We start from the raw sequence: 24,144 nt of genomic DNA, 5'->3' as shown, positions 1-24,144 counted from the left end.
ATTGTTCCTGGACTCATTCAAGTTCTTGTGTAATTGTTTCCTGACTAATTTGAATTTATTCCAATCGGATTGGCTTCCAGATTTCTTCGCTCTGTTTTATAGCATTTGCTTTTTCCCTGTCTGTCTTCTCAGGTTACGATTAAACCACGGTAGGTTAGAGCGTGAGGTAGTAAACTTGTGTGGTATACAGGTGTTCATAATTCCTGTGAGTCTTTGTTGAAATATATTCCACTTTGTGTCTACGGATTCGTTCTTCATTTCTACAAAGTCGTTCGCAAAGTCGTGTAATTCTTTCTTTATACGGATGGTATCTGCCCTTTTCCTCATATAAATCTTGCGTCTCACCGGCTTTTTCTTTCTACATGCCAGGTTCACTTCAAAAAGAAGCATATCGTGATCGCTTATTCCCGGGACTACCCTAACATTGTTAATGATATTGACATTATTTGTCGACACAAGTTCGCCTCTCGTGTTCACTTTGACTAGTGGAATGGGCCAAGAATGTTTGACATATCACAGTCGCCTTGCAGAACTCATTGCAGACAAGAAAGGAGAACACTATTCAAAGACAATTTCCTGGATCAGGGCAAAAACTTAATTCGTTTGCATTATTAAGATACACCCTAATCTGCCTAAGAGGATCCAGAATATTAGAAGGCCCAAATTGGATTTTACTAATGCACTGACCCAGATCTTTAAAGTTCAGAGGCTGCCATTTGTTAGTTAGTTTCTTTTTTTTTTAGATAATTTGTTAGTCGACATTTTCATCTATTTTTCGATTTTGAAGGATTTTATCTTTATTTTTTTCTAAATATTTTTGATGATTAGAGTGAATTATCGTTATCATAGTGTGTGTCCTCTAGCGTTTCTTACATTTTCATTAGACATTTTAACACATGTATTTCGATTTTCAAACATTTTTGTGATTATGGTGAATAAATGATTATTATTTTCAATTATTATTATTATTATTATTATTATCATTATTATTTTTCTTATCATCAATTTCGTTTTTCATATAAATTATTATTATTATTATTATCATTATTATTATTGCTATTATCACAATTTATTTCGATATTCTTTCTTTTTTTTGATCCTCCGCAGCTTTGTAATCTCTTTCGTCATCTGACTCCGTAATTATGCTGTCCGGAATTAAGATATCGTTTGGATATAACAATTGTCAAAGGTCTCCAAATTAGCTACGCTTCAATGTATTTCTCCAGAGAAAGGCTAGATCTGAAAATCATTGCACAAAATATTCATGTTAAAAAAACAAAATGTTTTGATATCTTCCTAATAAAAGTCAACCGTCAAGGACCTAGAATTAAGCCCTCAACCATCAAAATCAAGAACGATTCATCGTAAATAATTAATTTTCAAAGTAAACATCGTCCCCCCATCCTCCCCCCCTTAGTTAAAACTCTTTGATACATTTTGTCACCCAAAGAACTTGGAACTTGGTGAAATATTTACATTTGTACTACAAAGACGATAGGATTTCACAGAACTTGGTTGTCTATTAGGACGCAAAGTAATAAAGTTTACCTGAATCAATCACGCGCCAAGCAATCATAAATCTGGTGGGAAAGACACATGGTAAAGAGGCTGGAAGAAAGTGGGGTGGGGTTACGGGCGTACAAGAGATACGTGGATGACATAAATGTGGTTATGAACGCTTCCACGGCTAGTATCAGATTTGAGGTGGGAAGTTTTACCCAAGGTGAGAACTTTGCACAAATAGAGCAAAACCTCAAGCCAGATAATCGATGCATGCAGTTGTTTCAGTCGATTGGAAACAGCATACACCCTTCTATAAGTTTAGAGGTCGACTACCCGTCGCGACGTGGGGATGGAAAACTACTCATACTAGATTTAAAAGTCTGGATGGAAAGGAGAAAGCGTGTAGGTGATGATGGGCAAGACCGTGATATACAGGTCGTGTTACATGAGTTCTACTACAAAGATTTTGCCTCCAGATCTGTGATAAATGCAAGATCGGCCTTACCGTGGAGTTTCAAGAGAACAATACTTACGCAGGAAGTGTTAAGGATTCTACTCAACTGTAGCAGGGAGTTACCCTGGGAGGTTGTTGTTGCTCACGTCAACCACATGATGTTACGTCTTCAATATTCTGGTTACGATCAGAAGTTCCGAAAAGAAGTAGTACAGTCAGCGTTGGCTGCCTACAACCGACTAGTGGAACTGGATGCGAATGGTGAGAAGCCGTTGTACAGGCCACGGGGGTGGAAGGCGCACGAACGGGCACGAGAGAGAACGAAGAGACGTGACAACTGGTTTAGAAAGGGTGGTTATGAAACAGTGATTTTCGTCCCAGCAACGCCTGGTTCCCAGATTAAACGTAGGTACATGAGAGAGATCAAAGCCACAGAGTTTAAGATCAAAGTTGTTGAGCAATCTGCCAAAACCCTTAAAGCAATGCTCCAAAAATCAGACCCTTTCAAACAGAGGCGATGCACCAATGCTTACTGCCTTCTCTGCCGGACTGACGGCAAGGGATCATGCCGAAGTACGGGTATTACATATGAGTTGGTTTGCCGTACTTGTAAATCGAAATATGTAGGAGAGACGTCCAGAAGTGTGTATACTCGTGGTAGAGAACACTTCCATGCTTTAGAACGGCGAGAAGAGAGCTCTCTTCTGTGGAGACATTGTTGTGAAAGGCATAGTGGAAATGAAGTGGGCTTTGTAATGAATGTAACGGGGGTTTTTCGTGACGATGCAATGTTGAGTCAGAAAACGGAATCTGTACTGATATAATAAGGTTGAAGAGGGCAAGTCAATCAATTCCAAAAGCGAGTGGAATTATATCAACGTCCCTGAGGCAGTTATGGCAATGTGACAGTTCTAGAGACCTGGTTCCGAGCGGCTACTTTTCGTGTGTTACTACACGACTCGCGCGTGTTTTCAAAATTTTTCAAATTTTTAGTTTTTTGTTTGTCATCAACTAACGAGGTCGTAGACGAAACTAGTTTTGAAGTTTTCGCAGTAGGGTGTTGAAAGTGGAAGTGAGTTGGAGTTTGTTCACTTACATGGTTAATATGGCAATCATAAATCCTTAGAGAAAAATAAGGCGATGTCCACAGGTATGCGGAAATGATACCATATTCTTGTCCGGAAATGATACTTTGGAAAGGGGTATTGCTCTTAAAGGCATCAAGTTTAGTATCAGTATTGCTTCTTAACTTGTCAAAGATTTGATATATAAGATCGGCGATAAGGTCTGAACCGTAAGAGCTTCTCCGCGGGATTATTCGAATGTGCTCACCTCCAGATGTATCGCCAGCAGCTGGGATTATATTACAAGGGTAGAAATTATCGTAACCGTATACGCTATCTTAAATCTGCAATCCTGGGGAGAACACTCTTAGCTTGCACATGACCTCTATATGTACTTGGTCAAATTACAAGTACAGTCTAACCCTTCTAAACCAGACCCTCATTAAACCGGAATCCTCTCTATACCGGACCTTTTTTTCGGCACCAAAATCTCTTTCATACATTTTCTCTATTTTTAACCTAAATAAACCGGAACCCCCCTTTCCGGAAACCGGACGCCTTTTTCAGTTTGTAATCACATACTGACAAAGAAATTGACCTCGATAAATCGAACGTGAAGGTTTTAAGCTTGCCGGCAAAACTGTCATATTGCGGGTGAAATCACTTGCGAAAAAAAAACAAAGTAACAACCATCACTATGTTTGAGAGACTAGCGAAACGCCAAAGAATCGAATTATCGTAACAGAAGAGTACTAGTATTGAGTTGATCAAATGCACGGAAACGGTGCCTTAACCTACACTGAAGGCTCCAAGCGGTAAATTTGGGATCGGCAAATCAACTGTAGGTGATATTTTAAACAAGAAACATAGTAGAGGGAGCTGGTTAGGAAGCTCGGGCGAACTTCAAAGAGCGCTGCTATTGTCCCTCATCCATGCGTGACTGTGCGCACAGACTTTGCCAACGTGGCGGATAGTACGGACTTTAGCGAACTCTATATCTTTGGAGATGGTTTTGATGCGATCTTAAGTATTTTGGAAGAAGATGATGACCTAGAAAGTCATTTTACTGATGCTGCTGTTGAAGTAAGGTCAAAATGTGTCTCAGTTAAGTAATAATTTAGCTAAAAACTGTGGTGTTTTGACTGCAGATTTATCTATGTCGTATTACAGTGCAGCGTTGTGTTGCGATGTAGTACTAACCCCGATTTATGCTACCGTTAGAAGTCAAATGGATCTTTATATAGGCAATTGCAATACTTAAAGGATATTGATGGTTTTCAGGTTGAACCAGAAACTATCTCGTGTGAATTTTGACAGGAAATTTGCAAAAGTAAGGCTGGCTTGAAACGTCACATCACTGTCAAGCACCCAGCTGAAAAGTCAGGTGATCGCGAAAATACCGAATAACAACAGTATTTTACCCCGGAAATCTACACTCGAATCATGGGAAAGGCGAAAGAAAAGATATTGATGAGTAAAATCTACACAGCAAAGATGAAATAACAAGTAAACACTTTCTCAAGTCATGTAAACACCGCAAGTGGTGAATTTACTCTAATCCAAACCCTAATCCAACAACCGTACGAACCGGAAACGCAGAAAAATTAAATGCTGAATTTTACCTCCACCGTTGTCTATAATTCAGATACCTATTTTGTCAATTTGTCAAAAAACATTGCTACATTTCTGTCAACAAAAGCCGCTGACTGTCTACTGGTACACAGCAAAGAAAGCAAGGATATACAAGTCAAGAAAAATGAAATTGCAAACAGAAGCTCTCTAATACTGAGATATCAGGTCTACGATATGTTGGTGGTTATGTTCTTCAAAAAACTATCTCAAGCAAAGGTCAAAACTCCTGAAAATGAGCAGGCAATGTCCATTCTAAAAGCTGGAAAAGCAGGTGACAAGTTAGAAAACCACAAGCTTATTAGCAGTCTGAATCGTGGTGGTCTATGGGCTGTAACTAGAGGGGCTCAACTTATTTTCGAAAGAAGTGAACATTATTTTAGACTTGTTTCTTCTGATTGGACAACACATAAAATCGATTGTAGTAGTGTTGCTTCTAAAACTGTAGTTGATGTGGATGTTGTCACTGCATATAGTAACTGACTATCCAATAGTGAACTCGAAATCCCCAGCAATGTCGGTAAAGATATGTTACACAACATAGTATGGCTGTATACAAGGGTGCGGTCTTATTCATTTGCTAAGGATATTATACAAAAACACAAGGTCAGAGCAAAGCAGCTGAAAAGCAAGGGTCTCCGCAAAGAAATTAGCCGAGCTTCCCACGCTTATAATAATGAGCAAGAACGACAAGATTAAAGAGCATGTCAATGTAACTTTACTTTCGATTAATAGTTTCTATGTACATAGTACAGTGATAATATAATCACATTATGTTTCAGTTAGAATGAGTGAGAGTGGTTTTGCCTTACAGTAACTGTGAAAAATGGTGAACAGCATGGTCAAATGATACTCATTTAATTCATTGCTTTCTTGTCTCTATTTGTGTCTATTTTGTCTCTACAGTGCAAATAATATATCTTTGAAATAGTAAGACTCATAAAGAGACAACAATTGAATCATCTTGATCTAATTATTTGCATTCTGTTGCATATTAAGTTATACAATTTGAGGGTTTTATTGTTATCGGTCATTGCAATGATTTGCAGTATAATAACAGTAACTAGTATAGATGTTTCCAGTTTTGAATATTTTGTATTACAGTTTAAGTTAAACATATGGATTCATTTATGTAATGCTTGCTTGTAGCGAAGTACTTTTCTAGAACTATATACAGTACTGTACGATAAAGTCATTAAAGAGACATTTATTATCTCACGATAGATTTCCTTTGATACACACCATTGGATGTGGACAACGTTTCACAAAATGGTTGAGATGACTAATCGAATTACAGTAAACTTATTACTGCGAGTTTTCGTTTCGATAAAACTCTTGTGCCTCCACACTCAAGCGAAATGCACAGTAAGACTTTTCAACCCTAAAGAGGCTTTCCTCCATGACATGATGGCAGCTGTGACAGGGAACTTTCAAGATTGGGAATGTTTCTCATGATTCAATTTACTCCAAATTACTTTGTTTTTGCCTTATTATGTCATGATTGCCACCATGTGATGGGGCAACACCTCTACTATTAACTGAAAAGAGGAATTAATTCTTTAACAACATTTTCAACCCTAAATACACATAGCACTAGTGCCCCCAGTTTAGAAGCTTTAGAGTATATGGAATGTGTTTTGAGATATCGTTTCTGTTAATAATAGATGTTTTGCCCCATATGATGAACCAGTGCACAAAAGACCTGCCGAAAAGAAAATTAGTTATTGACTAATTTAATTTAATTATTAACTAATTGCGTTTTTTGGCTAACCTTTTGCGCACTGGTTCATCGCATACATTTACCCGAGCTTTTCTTTTATCTTTTCTTCCACGTGTGTTCCCACTTTGGCACGAATATTAGTGTGACAGCTTGACGATTTCCAGAGAGCTTTCAAGGAATCATTTGGGGACTCTTTTGACGAGTTTCGGAGAACTGACTGGTACTGAGTAAATTGGATAGAGGGAGGACAAATATTAAGACCAAATTTATTGCTTTCTAGGAAAGCATTGCTCGGTGTTCCAGATATCGGAATATCAAGCTATTATCGGATGTAGCCATTCACTACAGAGTCGAGATGTTGCGTTATCCAGGTTTTGGATATATTTGCTTTGGTGAAATGCCATGATAACTTCGATAGGACATAGCGGCTGTACAGAAGAAGTTTGTGTTTAGGATGCAGTGGCTTTATATCGATGTCATTCATCAAGATTTGTAGAAGAGAAGACAATTCAGATCTCTGATAATAATAATAATAATAATAATAATAATAATAATGACCTTTATTAGTAAACTTCCACATTGTGGCTTTTCGCTACTAATATATTTATAGGCATGTTTTGGTATGGTAGGGCGCCAAGCTTCGGTTTTTTCTTTGTCAACTTTGTAGATTTAACTTCAAAAGGAATAATAATAAATTAGATAATGTATTGATGTTTCGATCGATAAAACAAGCTAGTTATTTTTAGTGTATAGGCGCCTATGATTGTGGGTGACATCTACATTAACTTAAGGCAAAACAAGGCCAAATACAAATTTCAATGTCTTCTGGCTTGAAATGCTTTTCACATGTAAATACTTTACCATTATCAATTTGGTTTTGAAAATCTTTATCAGTGACTCGATATTTGGTCATCTTTTTTAGCCAAGCTTCGCTCCATTTTCGAAAGTCATCATTGAGAGGAGCGGGTAGTTTCCAGATGCCGATTTCTTTGGTTCTACGGCAAGAACCACATCTAAAGACAGAAAAATTGTCTACAGGCATTGTAGAGAGATCAACTAGCGAGAATCGAACTTACAAATTGCGTAGTTTGCGTCTAAAAACACATTTTTAATCAAGGAACATGATGCAGCCTAAATCTCGTCACGCCATGTTTGTTTCGAGTGTGCACGGTCGTGTAACGTCATAGTTCATACATCTGAACAAAGAGTTACTTCTTTGAAGCTCGCCGCGTTTCCTAACCAGCTCCCTCTACTAACTATGGAAGAAAGAAGTCTAATAATGAATTAAAATCGGCGATCATAGTACCCTGTGTAATACTGAATTTTTTTGATAGATTAAACAAAATGACGTTAAAAAGCTTCCTCGTGATCCATGTTGTCATTTCCTTTACTGATGTGCTTTATTAGTGCTCGTGTACCATGTACTGGTACTTACAGCCAGAAAATACATTATGCTGGATAAAATTGCCCTATGGGTAAAACCTCAGTACACCGGACACCCCTCTAAACCGGACAGTTTCTGCGGTCCGAAGGGCGTCAGGTTTTGAGGGGTTCCACTGTAATTGCTCATTATTAGAATGAGTAAGAAATTTTCCTTAGGAAATATATGAAAATACACTTGCATAAATGTGCCCTCCTACATTTAAAATACATCGTGGGTCGCGGGGATAAGTTTCCTCGTTTTATGATCTCTTGGTGTGGTGTGTCTGGGGAGTAATCATCATTTGTGAAGATTTACGCCTTAGTAAGGTTCGAGAGATGATATTTAGGAAAATATTCAAATTATTGAAAATACTATAACGTAGCAGAATAGAGCAAGGAAATCATCGAAGATGTAGAGATCGGCTGTAATAAACTCATTACAATTTTCAACGCTCACGCAAAAGGAAAGGAAAAAAAAACAGAACCTTCTTCCGTATTTCCAAAAGAAAAATCGAAAGGTTAGAGTCCTTACTTCGTGGTTTGCAACTCAATTATGCGAATTAATATGGTTCTGGTGCTAAAAATGAAAAAACAAAATTATTTCGTTAACCATAAATTAGTCAAAATATCAACCGTTAGCCGTAAAAGCCATCACCCTAAATAGCCACTCTTAAAAATGGACCTTCGCATTAGGGGTTAAGAGAATATCGCCCGGAAAAAAAAATTCAATTATGCACAATTCAGTTTGAAAAGCCAATGAGGTTTCGATTAACTTTAAAGTAGGAAAGATTCATGCGCAAAGTTTTAACGAAATCGATTTTTGGACTCGAAATGACCCGGGCTACTTCTTTTAACTGGGTGGATTGTACATATTTATAAAGCCGCACCTACACTTAAAACTAGGAAATTCTAAAAACATGCAATAGCTAAGAAAAATTCGTTTGCGACATACATCATCATAGAAAACATATGAAAGACATTTGTAAATTAATTGCAAAAATTGCGAAAAAATTATCTTTCCTTACATTTCATAATGGTAAAGAAAAAGCCTCCTTTCCACAGGTTAAGCTTTTTATTTTGCATGACTGCACAGCACCTTATTACGAAAAATTGTTAGACTATTTCAAAGGCTCCTTGACAAAATGAAAATAAAAAAGGAAAGCTTCTGAATTACATTTTTTTTCTGACTCTTAAGTTACAGCGTAACCAGAACTTGGTACCTTGTTTCCTTTTGTTTCAAGTTATTTTGAAGTTTTCTAAGCTTTTTACTTCTAATTTTTAATTTTGCGTGGGACGGTGGGAACATTCAACGTATTAAAAGGGTGTTCATTATTGAACCAGAAATATTTTGTGAAGATTTAGGTGAAAAGTTTAAGAAAATTGTTTATAACCAATAGCGGAAAGAATAAGATAGAATAGCATATGGTAGCAGCCTTATCTAAAACATTCAACTTTTCAGCTTATTCCGATTTAGACAAATCCGTGTACCAATAGTCCTACTTATCCACCCTTAAAAATGAACATCACTAATCATAAGATATGCAAAGTTTGTCTAATACAGCTTCAATACAAGACTACTATGTCAGGTTTCTTTTGATTTTTGAAAGCTTCAGCTGATTCCTCAACAGAGATACAGATTTTATTCCGGCCTCCCTGTCTTGCTAAATAAGCCTGATTGTATCATATGAATCTGTGCGTGCACATTAAAACCGGTTTTATGTAATCTTCAACAAACTATTTTCAATATACGTTTTATATGACTAATCCAATATTTCCCGCTCCAAACATTGCTGTTAGTTTACTCACCCCTTATCCCCTATTAAGTGTTGCTTTGATTATTATGAGGACTACAATACATGACAGTGTGTAATGTCAAGCCTTATGTATTACAACAATAGGTAATAGGAAGAGGGTGCAAAAACATTTGTAAGAATCAAGTTGTTTTCAGAGCTAAAAAAACCCAATTTATCTCAATTCATATTGTCACAGGTTATAGCTTGTTATCCTCTCTGGTGCCTTGAGATGTTAGACTAAAATGGAGATATCAAATCAGTGACAACATTGGTTTGATGAAGTGTATGTTTTAGGCCCTCGTATCAGTACATGAGGAATAGATTCAAGCATATTTATTCTCCGACCTTTGTTGTCAAATACTATGTAATTTATACTAAATAGACTAAACTTTGGCAGGTGGCTGCCCAACAACCAGTTGAAGAAATTACCATCAGGCATTTTCTGTCAAAATACCCAGCTGAGAGGGCTGTAAGTTCCCCTATTCAATCTTTCTTAATATTGGTGTAAGAGGAAGAAGTCAAATCCCACCTTCAAAACAGACATTCGAATGCGTGGGTTATATTGCATATTTCATGTATATCATTGCTTATGTCCCAATAAAGCCGCATTAAAATATAGACTAAGAGACTTTCTCTAAAACATGAATAGTATTCGTTCGCAAAAATGGATTATCAAAGAAAAATTTGTAAGGGAATTTGTTAGACTCTTCTCCTCTTCTTTAAGTAGTCTCGTTATCAAGTCAAGAATGTTCTATGTAGTTTAGTGTTCAAGGCTGTGTTTCAGTCTTCTTCTGTTTATTCTTCTTTGCACGAACGAACGAACGAATGAAAAAACAAACAAACAAACAAACAAAACAAAAAAAAACAAAAACAAGAAACAGCTTTGTGACACCTATACTGACAATTCAGCTTAAATGAGCCAGTCATTTAAACTTACAGTGCAATAACTGTAAACATCATCACGGTCTATCAGAAATCTGAGGTGATAACTTCGGATATAAATACAAAGAAAGTAATAAAATAGCATCATTCTAAACAAACTTTTACATGGTGAGCGACTTTGGCCGAATTTTTTCGTAGATCAAATTAAACTTAATTACTTAAGAGCGGCCCTCCATAAATAACGCTTGGAGATGTGCAATATGAACAATTGAAAATCCCCAAGCTTTGGCAGAATATACGTCTGAATGAATTCTTCTTAGGCAAAATACTTTAAGTTCCATTGCGTTTTGATTTTACGCGAACAGAGGTAAAATGGATTTTGTGGCTCTCATGTCAGCTTCACTACGACTAGATAACCAGTAATTTGAACGTCGCTTGAGAATAAACCAAACAATAAATGTGACCAACGATTTTCTCAATGGAAAGAACACGTATTTGCGAACAGTCTCAAGCGTTATTTGTCCAATTCCGTCGCGAACTAAGTTTTTGGGCAATTTTTGTTTTTTTTCATTATTCCACTCATTTAGGCGGACAAAGAAATGGCTAAATTGAGTTCATCAAATCGCACCTTGCTACATGGCATGGGGTTATACCAAGTTAATCCAGCGAGGAACAAGGCTTCTTACTCACAAAAATCCAATAGAATTCATGGGCTACTCAAGACTACGAAATTTTAGGACCCCAAATAAAACTGACACGGGGGTCAAAATACGCCATCATTTGTCACGTAATTGGAGGTGAAAAATCAACAATTCGCGCGTTGAAAAGACACCAGGCCGTTTGGGGGCGAAAAATCGTTTCTACACTCGATAGAAAGCTAATTTAGTTCAACTTTCGTCGTTTCTGTTGGTCAGGTTACCTGATATTCAAAATGTTAGCGGTTATTTCACAAACAAAACAAGCCAAAGTGCAAAAGTGTCCTTTACGATACGGATACAATTTGAAACTGGTAACGAACCGTAAAATCAATATGTTTGCCATATTTACAATTTAATTTTAGTATTGTTAATGAGTTTGTACATACCATGCATTAGCGCCAAACATAGATTGCGCACTCGCTTCACGAAATGCGGTCGTGAACTGCCTTCTGCTTCTCTCGGATTACACGACATGCGGACCCCCATGTCCTGGGCCACAATTGCAAAGCAAACGTCAGGTACCACAAAGATTGGCATTCTTCCCTTATAATTCTTGCTCACTTTTAGCAAATGTTAATTTCTCACGCGCGTTATTTGTAGTCATTTTTTATGGCCATCTTTTTATCCTCTCTTTTTTTATTGTACAAACTGATGGGTTCAGAGAGGGATTCAGACTTTCCCGACAGTTATTTTTCTTTTGGATAATTCTAAGACCTCACATCTTTTACAAGACATTTGGGCTCCCATTTAAAGTTATCGCAAGAAGTCAGAATCACTGGTAAGCAGAATGGACATCAGCTATTTAGATTAAAAAAGGTAGACCAGATGGTTTCCCTGAATTTGAATGTTTTTGCAGTAAGCACCCTGATCTCTGCCAGACGATTCGGATTCCTGGCAAGTTGGTACATCTGCAAAGACAATACTTCTCTATTCACATTTTCATTCTGCAAGAGAAATAAGTCAATAAGAAAGAGTAAGCATAGCATTTAAAAAGTGCCAAAGCAATTGTGCAGAATTAACAACAGCATAAGTCTTAATTATGGCTAGTTCCATGTGCATGTTGGAGGTGTCATCCCCATAATGGATCCGCTTAGCAGCAGAAATGAGCATCACTGAATGGAGAGATTCAATCCAGTAGGTTTCCCTACACTGCAGAAGGTAACAGATTTTGAGTGGCTTTTACTGTAACTGGAATTTGAATTTTTTGCAACTCTTTCAAGGCCTTAACTGCAACGTCGCTAATTTGGAAAAGGCAAACTTTTTCATACAAAGAAACAAACACATACAGTAGCATGTGCCAATTAATTACCCGCATGTAATCATATGCATGTCTATATATTGAGGTGCCCAGAATGGCTTTCCTATATGCAGCTACAGCTTCAGGTTTAATTAAAACCTTTTGCTCATTAGGTAGCCATTCTACTTGCACCGTGACTCTGAATGGCAATTGACACGGTTTCCCTGAGTCATAAATAAAGAAAATGATAAAAAAACAAATTAATAGATCAGTGCAGTAAATGACGTTTCGACAACCTGTGCGGAAGTCATCATCAGAGTCAAGTGAATGATTGTTTTCAGTAGAATATTCTCATTACAGTTCGTGTGAAATGATCGGTTGGTTTTGCCGTGATGTTATTGGCTGTAAGACTTAAGTTACGTAAGTCGGTCGTGATGATGACTTCCGCACAGGTTATCGAAACGTCAGTCACTACCACCGACAACAGTCCTTCTCAGGACTACACTCATCAGGACGATCAGACTACGCCTTCACATAATAGATCAGTATTAATAATAGTAAGTAAAATGCTTCTGGTTTTCCATTTTTACAGAAAATTGTGTAATCTTCAAGTTCATGAATTATGCTATGTCTTGTTGGAATTACATAACACAATGTGTTCATAACAAAAAAAATTAATAATGAATAATTTTGTTTTCGTGAAATTGTTCTTTTGAAGGAGTAACCTGAGAAAAACTATTTGTACCTTCTGACTACTACGCATTCTATCAAAAAAGAGTCATTCAAATCACCTGATAATGGTCAGCAACAATCAGCAGATTAGCCTGAGATTCTTCCTCACTGAGTGGACTGTTCTTCCTGCAGAAGTACAAATGAGAAATAAATAGACAAACAAAAACAAAAGAATTACTTCAGTCACACTATAAAGGATTTTTCTGTCCTCCGTACTCATATTACATCAATGGTAGCATATTATTGAGGATGCAAATGTTCATACCTTGGGTCTCAGTTAGAAAAGTCAACAGATCTTTTGTCATAGGGACTTCACGGCTCACTGTTGAAGTTTCACTAGCCCTACTCCAGTTTACAACTCCTAAAACTTTTTTGGTCCTAAACAGAAACAGTAAAAATAAAAGTAGTTTTAGGAATAGCATTGAGTGTATCAAGGTTCAACATATCATACAAAGCATCTTACTAGAAAGAAAGGGCCGACACCGTCGTGTGTGCTGCTGATCTACTCGAATCATTCCTTGCATCTGTAATAACACACTAGAGGAAGAAATGGTAGATATCAAAACATAACATTGAACACATTTCTGCACTCATAAACCTCTCAGGGTTTACAATTTGATATCAGATATTGTATGCTTAAATGTGCTAGTCAGCAGAACTTTGCAGAAGTCTACTAGATCCCATGCATCAAATTGACTGCTTGCAGAGATGCTGGCTTGCAAAAAGGAACAGTTGAACAAAACTCAAGCATGCACCTCCCATACTCTAAGACTGGTGTATAAGTATGTGGCCAAAGACAAAATAAAATTGAAATCAACTTGTACCTCTCCATTTACAACATAACCAGGGGTGTTTTTCACTTCTTCCTGGGCAGCAGACATGGACTCATTACAAACCCTATTCACAATGGTTGCATAACAATGGTTTTTTAAGACTGTTGAAGTAATTAAAAAAAAGAGGTATTTTAGAATTCAGGTAAAAGAGAAACCATATAAAAAACTGCTCAGTTCATATGAAGTATTTTGGTGCATGGAGAGATCATCATTGAACTTCCTGTAAACTGTTGTTGACAGCCATTTGCCTGCTTGAAGAAATACAACATAGGAGCATTAGAGAAAGTGCATTGCCAATCTATGAAAAACAGAGGCAGATAAGTGATCAGTTACAACAAAACTCAAGAATACAGAGAGAGCGAATTTCAGAACATTTCCAGCTGGAAACGAAAAGGTACTTACCTCAAATTTACATAGTACTTTGGTGGAGATCCTGCCATGATAGAGGAGGAGAGCCACCTCAATGAATCTCCAGTACACGTGAAACTGTTACGGGCTCAACGTGACTTTGTCGATTAAAGATTTTTTAAATCGCAATCAATGAGTTTTCCATAGTAACAGCATGCTGTGGAGAGAGAGTTCCAAAAAAAAAAAAAGAATACAGAGTTCGCAGAGCTCCCCCGCTGCAGAGATAATTATGTGGTCGTTCTCTGCTGAAGGCGCAGTGATCTGCATTCTTTGTGGTTTATCGTTTGCATGTGGAGGGGAAATTGGAGAAACAGAATCAGTGAAAGGTAAAGAAATACACGAAGATGGAGTGGAAGACGCTAATGGAAAAGAAAACCGTGTGGTAGATGGTGTAGAAACAAGAGAGGGGTCCGGACTAGCTGTGCCTCCAGTTGATGATAAGCTCAGTTGGCTCGATGTCAGTCCTTTCCTCTCCATTTTCTCCTCAACAACCAACAGAAGAGCCTCCATCAGATCCGCATTCTGTGTATTTGAGTTCGCTTTTGTTAGATTTAACGCGCCTATTGCCATTTTCACGCGGTCTTTGATGCCAAGAAGTCTGCTCTCTTTAGGAAGCTCTCTGTTGAAAGAGAACTGCTGAAGACCTCGATCTGTTGGACGCTTTTTCTTGGGCATAGATGGGTTATTTCCGTCAGCCATAACGCACAAAAGTCACAATAAATATCCTTCGAGCAGCGACAGCTAAGAGTGTTGCCGAACAACCACTAAAGTTCTGAAATTCTGGCTGCTAATCGCACCTACTTAGAGGCATTATCAGCGATAATATTGCGCTTGCAGTATTTATGACGCCGCTAGTTGCAATGGAAATAATCTGAAGGCTCTGTTAACCGATGTGTATGAGGGGCTTGGGGATGTAAGCCAAAGTTACACGGCGCGAATTTTGAAAAGACAACTGTACGACTGCATAGTCGACCGTAGATCGCACTTTGAACTGCCGAACGATATGTTGGTGCCAAATAAAATGCATAGAAGCTAAATTATGGGAATGAGAGTCAACACGACTAAATATCTTTTAATTGTTGACCCAAAATAGTACTTTTACAGCGTCTTCCATGCACACCGTTTCACTTATGGTCAGACCGTTGGTCGCAATATTGGATGACTCTTTCATTTGAGCTGAGATAAAGGGGCGGAGCCAACCTATTTATAGCGCGCCCTCCTGTTTAAATCTGCTCAAGCCGTGAACGCGTTGTCACGTGACCTTTAAGATGGTAACGGGAGGAATTTACATATCAACCGGCCATAGTATTTATATGATTAATTAATTAACTAACTAATTGTACAAACATGACTTTATTTCATCTTTACATGCTCACTTTGGAGGCTGGTTCGCTGCCTGTGATGCTTTAATGCATGTGATGCTTTAATGTGACAGCGTGATGCTGTTAGTGAGCTTCTATGCGCTAGCTGATGTTTGGCTGTGTGGCCGCGTGATGCGGTTCCAGTCAATCCTTAGGTTTCACCCACGTGACCAATACCTTAGCAACGGTTACTATCCGCCATCTTGGTGTCCCTCGAGCGTAAATAAACCGTATCTAACGAAGAGTTCATGTGAGAAAGGAGGGATGGTTTTCTGCATTATTGTTGGCTGTTCGAGCAAAAGTGGAAAGCATAAAGACTAAGGATTTTTTCGTATAATAATTTAATAATTTTATTATTTCTATAGCGCAAAACTCATTATATATATCATGTGATCTAATGCGCTATACCTAAGATCATCACAAATCAAGGGGAAGAACAGGAGGAACTAGAAGTTTTTGTACTGTTCGAGGCTTGCGGCTGTTGTAGATCCTCGACTTTTTGGTCGAGCTTTTCTTTGAGCTTCTTAGCCGATGAGAAATCGATGTCTTTAGCCCTCGCATACGGCACTTCCTTGACCTCTGTCGGCAAAATCCATGAGCATTTTACCTGAGTGCAAGTAAGCTTAGGGTGTCACGAAAACTCACACCCCGAAAACTCAGACCTCAGACCTCAGACCCCGAAAACTCAGACTCCTCGAAAATTCAAGAGATAAGCACGACTCATGATCACTCCTGGTAATCCCGCGTGTATTTTGACCTTTTGGGTCTTCATCCAGCTGAAGCAGCAAAAGCAAGGCCGCAAGTTGCACGTTTCGCAAAATCGTCCGATGGTTGAGTATTAAAACATTTTAGAGTGACACAAGACTTCATTTAGCTTAGATTTCCTCCATTTTTCCCGTTAATTTTGAACTTTTCATTCACAGTTAACGGGATCAAATGCGCTCGCTCAAACACCAAATTCTTAACATGTGGCGTGATTTTGACGAGCCGAAAGGGACGTTTGTTTACCTTTTTGTACTTCGTGGCACAGATCCTTGTTGTCGCTCTCTTAAAATTTTTAAATATTTCGCGATAATAATGGATACAAACAGAGACTCGGCCCACCAGTCCCAAAACGAAGACAATTTTGCGACCCTTGGGCTAGAGTTCTTAAATGAGGCAGAAAGAGAAAAACAACGCGAAAGAAGACTCGGCATCAGCGCCGTCACGATTCGCCTCACTGAAGAATCACTCTTGATATTGTTGTCCGTCTTTCGCGTCGGATTTTTTGCATTATTCCACCGGTTATATTATAAAAAAAATTGGTTCATGCTTGATGCTATGCACTATCGAATTATGGAGCACTTCGGAAGCTTGGAGAACACTTCGAGGGACCTGAGTTTTCGGTGTCTGAGTTTTCGTGACACCCAGCGACCTTGCCATGAATTCTAGTAGTTGCCTCTAACATAAATAAAACACTCGCGATATGTGAGCATGACTCAGCCAGTCCAGCTTTGCATCCCAAGCAATGGGCTGGCAAAATAGTCCCATCGTTTTCGGGAAATGACCCAAATGTTCACTAAAGGATCATTCATATGCTGTGAATGCCAAACTCGTGCTCTCACGGCATACTTGCCGGCGATTACTTTGCCTACAACTGAGGTTACAGATCCCGACACCATTTGATTAAACGCCTCTAGACTCTTGAACGCCTTGAACTGCTTCTTGGTGTAGAAGCTGGTCTGAAGAACGAGGTAACTCAGCAAGTCCGACGCTTGCACAGGAGGCGAGCATTTTGGACTGAACTTCTCGGCTGGTATGCTTGCAGGGTCAACCCCAATGACCGAGATCTTTTGCAAACATCTTTCCTTCCAACTCTCTAAGCTTTCGGCATATGCAGAGAGCACTGGGATACCTTAAGATGAATGCCAGATACTTTTATCGCTTTTTTCTTCCTGGATATTCATGTAGTTGGCGAAATAATACGGCGATAAGAGGGAGGGCTTCACTATAGAAATCGACTAATTATTCATAAATTTGACACCCGAGGGACACCAACATGGCGGACACTAACTTCAGCAAAGCTTGTGACGTCACCTGAAACCCAACCATACCCACTAATTGACCCTTGCTCACCATAGAGTCTCCTGTAGCTTAGTGGTTAGAGCATCCGACTAGATCACGGAGGGTCGTGGGTACAAATCTAATCTGGAAACTCGATTTCTTAATTGTTTATTTCATCTTTACATGTTCAAAAATGACTTTTACTACTTTATATCTGCAACGTTTACAATATTTCCGGGTGCAGATTCTGAAAACCATTCCAATCTTTTTTCTTTTTTTTTTTACACCAATTTCATTTAAGCGCAAAAGGTCACGAATAAAATAGATACCGGGATAGTATGAGAATGCACGGTGCACGTAATATGAAACATTTATGCATTTTCTTTCCAGAATTTATCATAATTGTGCACCGTTCACCGTCCCTCATTCAATTCTTCATTTTAAAAATCCCTGTGCTATTTAGTCGTTAAACCTCTTCTGGCCGGCGGCTGGTACGTCGGCTGATAATGTCCGCGGCTGAGAAATTGTCCGAAAAATGAATATTTAGCCGAGAAGCAAAGTTTCGAGGGCAAATATCAAATTTTTAGGATAATCTCTCAGCCAAGGTCATTATCATCAGACATACCAGCAAGTCAGAACGGGGTTTATTTATTTTTCAACCCTCCCATTAATTTCCAATTAATTTTTGAGCAGGAGAGTGCAGGCGCGAGCCTGTGTTCACGTACGGTAATCCTCCCCAGCTTTTTAATCTCTTTCGTCACCTGATTCTGTGACTATGCTTTCGGGAATTAAGATATTATTTGGATCTAACAATTGTCAAAGGTCTTCGACTTAAGCCTCAATGAATTTCTCCAGAGAAATGCTTGATCTGAAAATCGCTGGAGAAATTATTTATGTTAAAAAACAGAAAGTTTTGATATCTTCCTACTAAAAGTCAACTGTCAAGGACCTAGAACTAAACAATCAAACATCAAAATCGAGAACGATTCATCGTAAATTGTCAAAGTTAACATCGTCTCTCCACCTCCCCCACCCCCTTAAGTACAACAGTTTCATACAATTTGTCACCCAAAGAAAAACTCGGTAAAATATTTCCATTTGTACTACAAAGTACAAAGACGATAGGATTCCACAGAACTTGGTTGTCTATGAAGATGCAAAGTAATAAAGTTTACCTAAATCAATTACGGGTCAAGCAATCATAAATCCTTAGGAAAAATAAGGCCATGTCCACAGGTAAGCGGAAAGGATACGATATCCTTATCCGGAAATGATACTTTGAAAATGAATACTGCTCTTAAAGGCACCAAGTTTAGTATAAATATTGCTTATTAACTTGTCAAAGACTCGATCTACAAGATCGGCGATAAGTTCTGAACGGTGAGAGCTTCTCCGCGGGATTATTCGAATGTGCTCACCTCCAGTTGTATCGCCAGCAGCTGGGTTCATATTACAAGGGTAGAAGTTATCGTAACCGTATGTGCTATCTTAAATCTGCAAACTTGGGGTGAACACTCTTGCACATGACCTCTTTATCTATCTGGTCAAATTACAAATAATTGCTCATTATTAGAATATGTAATAAATTATCGTCAGGAAATATAAGAAAATACACTTGCATAAATGTGCCCTTCGACCAAAGGAAAATTTATATTCTAGATACATGTAGGCCTGAAATAAAACTCACTGTAGTTTCAGTACTTTCCGGATTGATATATCAAGGAAATATCATACAAAAGTTAAGAGAAAAATTATTTTTGCTGCAAATGTTTTTTTTAAAGTTAGAATTGAATCTCGATTCCTGGGTTGATATACGCATATGCGATAGACCGTCGAACAAAGAATCTTTCTCTCTTTCTTTTTTATCCTATTCTTTGGAGCGGTCTTATATCAAAGCGGAGAACTGGAATCTATACTTGAAGAAATTACCAAAGTATTTGGCGAACATAGTGTAGTACACCGCGGTTAAATTGAAAAGCGTTTACTCACGTCCGTTACACACTTACTCTTTACCAAAACAAAAAAAAAGACTGCATATCCTAGAGCAAATGAAATATATGCGATATATATGCATGCAAATCTGTAGGTCCTGAGTGTATTACAAGTTGTTGCTTACTGTTGCTCGCGGATCGTGATTACTAGCTTTATCGAGAATTACGATCTAGACTTGTCTTTTATTCCAAAAAGGATCATGATTACACGGTGTCTTATCCTGGACTAAAACACTAACTATTTTTTTTTCTCTAAAAAGCACTAGCTAACTAAACAAGGAGAAGTCAATCTAACCAAACTATTAAGAAACCAAAAAGCGATTAGTAAAGTAACCAGATCATTCGGCTTAAATGAAAAGCCCGAAAATCTCTTAAAGCTCTACTTTAAGGGTTAACAAATTGGCGTAAACGAAATGTCAAAACAAAAATATACTATCAACACACCGACACTGTGATGTTTTCACAGGTTCTACCTTATCTGGTTTGGGTCATCGTTACCACGCGCTGGTCTTTGGCTGGCCCATAATTACATCTGAAAATTAATTGCAAAAATTACAAAAATTGCGAAAAAATTATCTCTCCTTACATTTCATAATGGCAAAGAAAAGCTTCCTTTCTACAAAGTTAGGCTTTTAATTCTGCATTACTGCGCAGCACCTTATTACGAAAAATTGATACACTGTTTCAAATGCTCCTTGACAAAACGACTGTGTTCTCAGTTCATTTCTTAATGGTAAAGGAAATGCCTCCAAAGAAAGCACGAACGCCCTGTGGATTCTCAAAAATAGGATTGGCCAATGGCTAATACATGTTACATGGATGGATGTCTGATATATGGGCTCCGCGGGATCAACGAAATGTAATATTGCAGTGGACACGTTTGAATCACAATAGGAATCTCTTGCAGTATCAGTAGCTTTGCTTCTTCCCCAAAACATTTTTCACAACTTGAAGGTATTGATGATAACGATAATGTATTTATATCAGCAATGCAGCTGAACGCTCGTTACACAAACTAACTGCCATCATTTGTTGACAGGTACTTGCACAACAACCAGTTGGAGGACTTGCCAAAAGAGATATTCATGAACAATACCAACCTACAGTACTTGTGAGTCAAAAACAAAGCCTATTCCTCCTAATTTTAATCCTACAGGCAATGTAAAAGGACAATGCACAGGGAAAACGAAAGTGTTAAAGAGATAGTTGTAACAGTTATTACACTGAAATGATCAGACATATTCACCAAAGTTAAAAAAATATATATACTATTGTTTAAAATAGAATACTGATATATAAGGCCACACTTCGTAGTCGTCAATCAGACAATCGTTATGATATAAGTATATCAACCCAGTCCAAAGGTTCTTAGCCTAGTTACCCTTCGAGTTTTAGGGTTGGAGGAAGGAGGTGGGATGGAAAGTTGCGCAGCCACTGGAGGCTTATTTCTTCCATCTTAGGGGGGAGGAAACTCGTCCACTTCCGCTTGATTCTGCCGGCGTGAACTCCCTAGCGTCCTTTTCGCGGTAGAAAGCCTTACGGGTTACCAGGACAAGACATGAAATGAATGATAATCTTCTTTCTGCTGTGAATCCAAAGTATTTTGTAGGGGGCATGGCCGGAAGGTTGAAAGGAAAAGAGGCTGTAGTCCAATATCTCTACCAATAAAAAAATAAATTACGCTAATCAATAACGCTTCAGATATATTGTGGCGAAATATATACGTAAGAAGTACTTAAGTCTTTCAATTCTACAAGAAATAAGGTGACTATGGTAAAAAGAGAATCAATTTAAATTGAATAAACCTATCTGAGAGTCGCATGAGAAGAGTATGATTTTTAACATAAGAGATGTTGTTTAAAAACATTTTCATTCCTCAACTTAAAGTCAGCCGAAGCACATATAATCAGGGAAAATGGCACAGACAGTGTATATATCTAGTAGAATATCATCAAATGTTACAACTTTCATATTAGAGCCGTTAGACCACGAGGGATATTTTGTTCTGGTTACAATGCGAACAGTTTTTGCAATAATATTTGCTTACTTGCTATAAAAAAATATTTAAAGTGATGACAAAAAAATACAGCTTAAGAATAATTTTTTCTTACTCTTCAGTTACAGTGTAACAAGAACGTGGTTACCTTGTTTCCTTTTATTATAAGTTATTTTGATGTTTTCCAAGCCTTATACTTTTTAATTTAGCATGGGGCGGTGGAAACATTCTACCTATTAAAGAGGTGTTTAATATTGAACCAGAAATATTTTGTTAAGATTCAGGTGTAAATTTAAAGAAAATTGTTCAAAACCAATAGTGGAAAAAAACAAAAAGGATAGAACAGAATACGATAGCAGACTTAATTAAGACCTTCAAACTTTCTGCCTATTCTGATCTAGACAAATCCGTTTGCAAATAATCTTTCTTTTCCACCGTTTGGAGCGAACATCACTAATCATAAGATATGCAAAGTTTGTCTAATACAGCTTGAATGCAAGACTACTATGTCGGGTTTCTTTTGATTTTAAAAGCTTCAGCTGATTCCTTAGCAGAGAGACAAATTCTATTCTCTTCCTCTGTCCTGCGAAATAAGCCTGATCGTATCATATGAATCTGTGCGTGCACAATAGAACAGGTTTTAGGTAATCTTCAACAAACTATTTTCAATATTCGTTTTACATGACTATTCCAATATTTCCCGCTCCAAACCATTGCTGTTAATTTACTCACCCCTTATCCCCTACTCAGTGTTGCTTGCATTATTATGAGGACTACAATACATAACAGTGCATAATGTCGAGCCTTGTGTATTACAACAATAATGAATCAATTTGCTTTCAGAGCTAAAAAAATCGAATCTATGTCAATTCATATTGTCACAGATTATAGCTTCTTATCCTCTCTGGTGCCTTGAGATGTCAGACTAAAATGTAGATATCAAATCAATGACAATATTGGTTTAATGAAGTGTACGATATTTTAGGCCCTCGTATCAGCACATGAGGAATAGATTCAAGCATATTTATTTTCTGATCTTTGTTGCCAAATACTATGTAATTGACACTACATTTACTAAATTTTGGCTGGTGGCTGGACAACAACCAGTTGAAGAAATTGCCATCAGGCATTTTCAGTAACAATACCCAGCTGGAATGGCTGTAAGTTTGGAGTGTTTCTTGATATTGGTGTAAGAGAAACAAGTCAAATTTGACCTTCAAAACAGACATTTGAATGGGTTGTATTGCATATTTCATGTATATCATTGGTCATGTCCCAATAAAGCCGCACTAAGACACAGACTAAGAAACTGTCTCTAGAACATGGATTGTATTCGTTCGCAAAAATGGATTATCGAAGAAAAATTTGTAAGGGAATTTGAGGGAATATTCTAGTGTCAAATTTACCGTTAGACCCTTCCCCTCTTCCTCAAATAGTCTCGCTATCAAGTCAAGAATATTCTATGTAATTCAGTGTTCAAGGGTGTGTTTCAGTCTTCTGTTTATTCTCCTTTGCACGAACGAACGATTAAAAAAAATAGAAAAAAAAAACAACAACAACAACAAAATAACAGCTTAGTGACACTTATAGTGACAACCCAGTTTAAATGAGCCAGCCGCCAGAATATTTCGAGAATCGAAAATCAGTGACGAAAAAATTAATTTTTTTCTATTTTACCAACACATTCCTTTCTGTGATCTAGTTTCGAAAAAAATATTTTAAAGTTCCAGCGTTTTATTTTTTTTTTCCGGCTGAAATTGAAAAAAGTTTGTTAAATTCGCTAAAATAGCCGTTTTTGCCTTGCCTAAACGTGGGTCAAATTATTACGCAACTTTAGAAAGATGTTGGCAGCGCTAAACAAGTCCATTCCTCATCAAACTTTGCAGAGTAATTACAATATCACTGCACGATAAAGGCATATAAAAATTTTTTGGTCATTCTCTTTGGTATGGGTTTTACCGCCGTTTTTATATATAAAGGTGTATTTTGCACGTCTTTTTGGGAAACAAAATGAAGGCTTACTTTGACCAGTTTAAACAACAGCTGGTACCTAAAAAATTTCGACATTAAAACCATATCAGACGAGAGCTCATTTATCAAACTATACACCTGGAAAGTTTGGCCGTTGGAAACTACTTCTCTTCTCGGTAGTTAAGTAAAACGTGATGCCACCCAAGCGCCATGTAAGCGTGCAGAATTCGATGTTCATTATAAGCTAATTGTGTTAGTCGAAAATACACAGAAAAAAGTTAAATGACCATTGAACGGCGTCAGCATCGTTATGTTTCCTTTGTGAAGCTGTGAATGTAAAGCAAAGTAGTTTTTAATCTTTTAATCATTCTTCATCACGTTTTAAGTGCCAGCCTGTCTCTTCACGC

The 24,144-nt window shown here is 37.7% G+C and overlaps 1 pseudogene; it reads right to left on the bottom strand.

Annotated features, from left to right (window-relative positions):
* Positions 1–11,959: 11,959 nt before the first annotated feature.
* On the bottom strand, positions 11,960–15,546 carry LOC148737482 (uncharacterized; annotated as a pseudogene).
* Positions 15,547–24,144: the final 8,598 nt, after the last annotated feature.

The sequence above is a fragment of the Stylophora pistillata genome, chromosome 2 (assembly GCF_964205215.1).
Source record: "Stylophora pistillata chromosome 2, jaStyPist1.2, whole genome shotgun sequence".
In the NCBI taxonomy this organism is placed as follows: domain Eukaryota; kingdom Metazoa; phylum Cnidaria; class Anthozoa; order Scleractinia; family Pocilloporidae; genus Stylophora; species Stylophora pistillata.
Note: the sequence above shows the minus strand (reverse complement) of the source record. Positions and strands in the feature narration are given on the sequence as shown.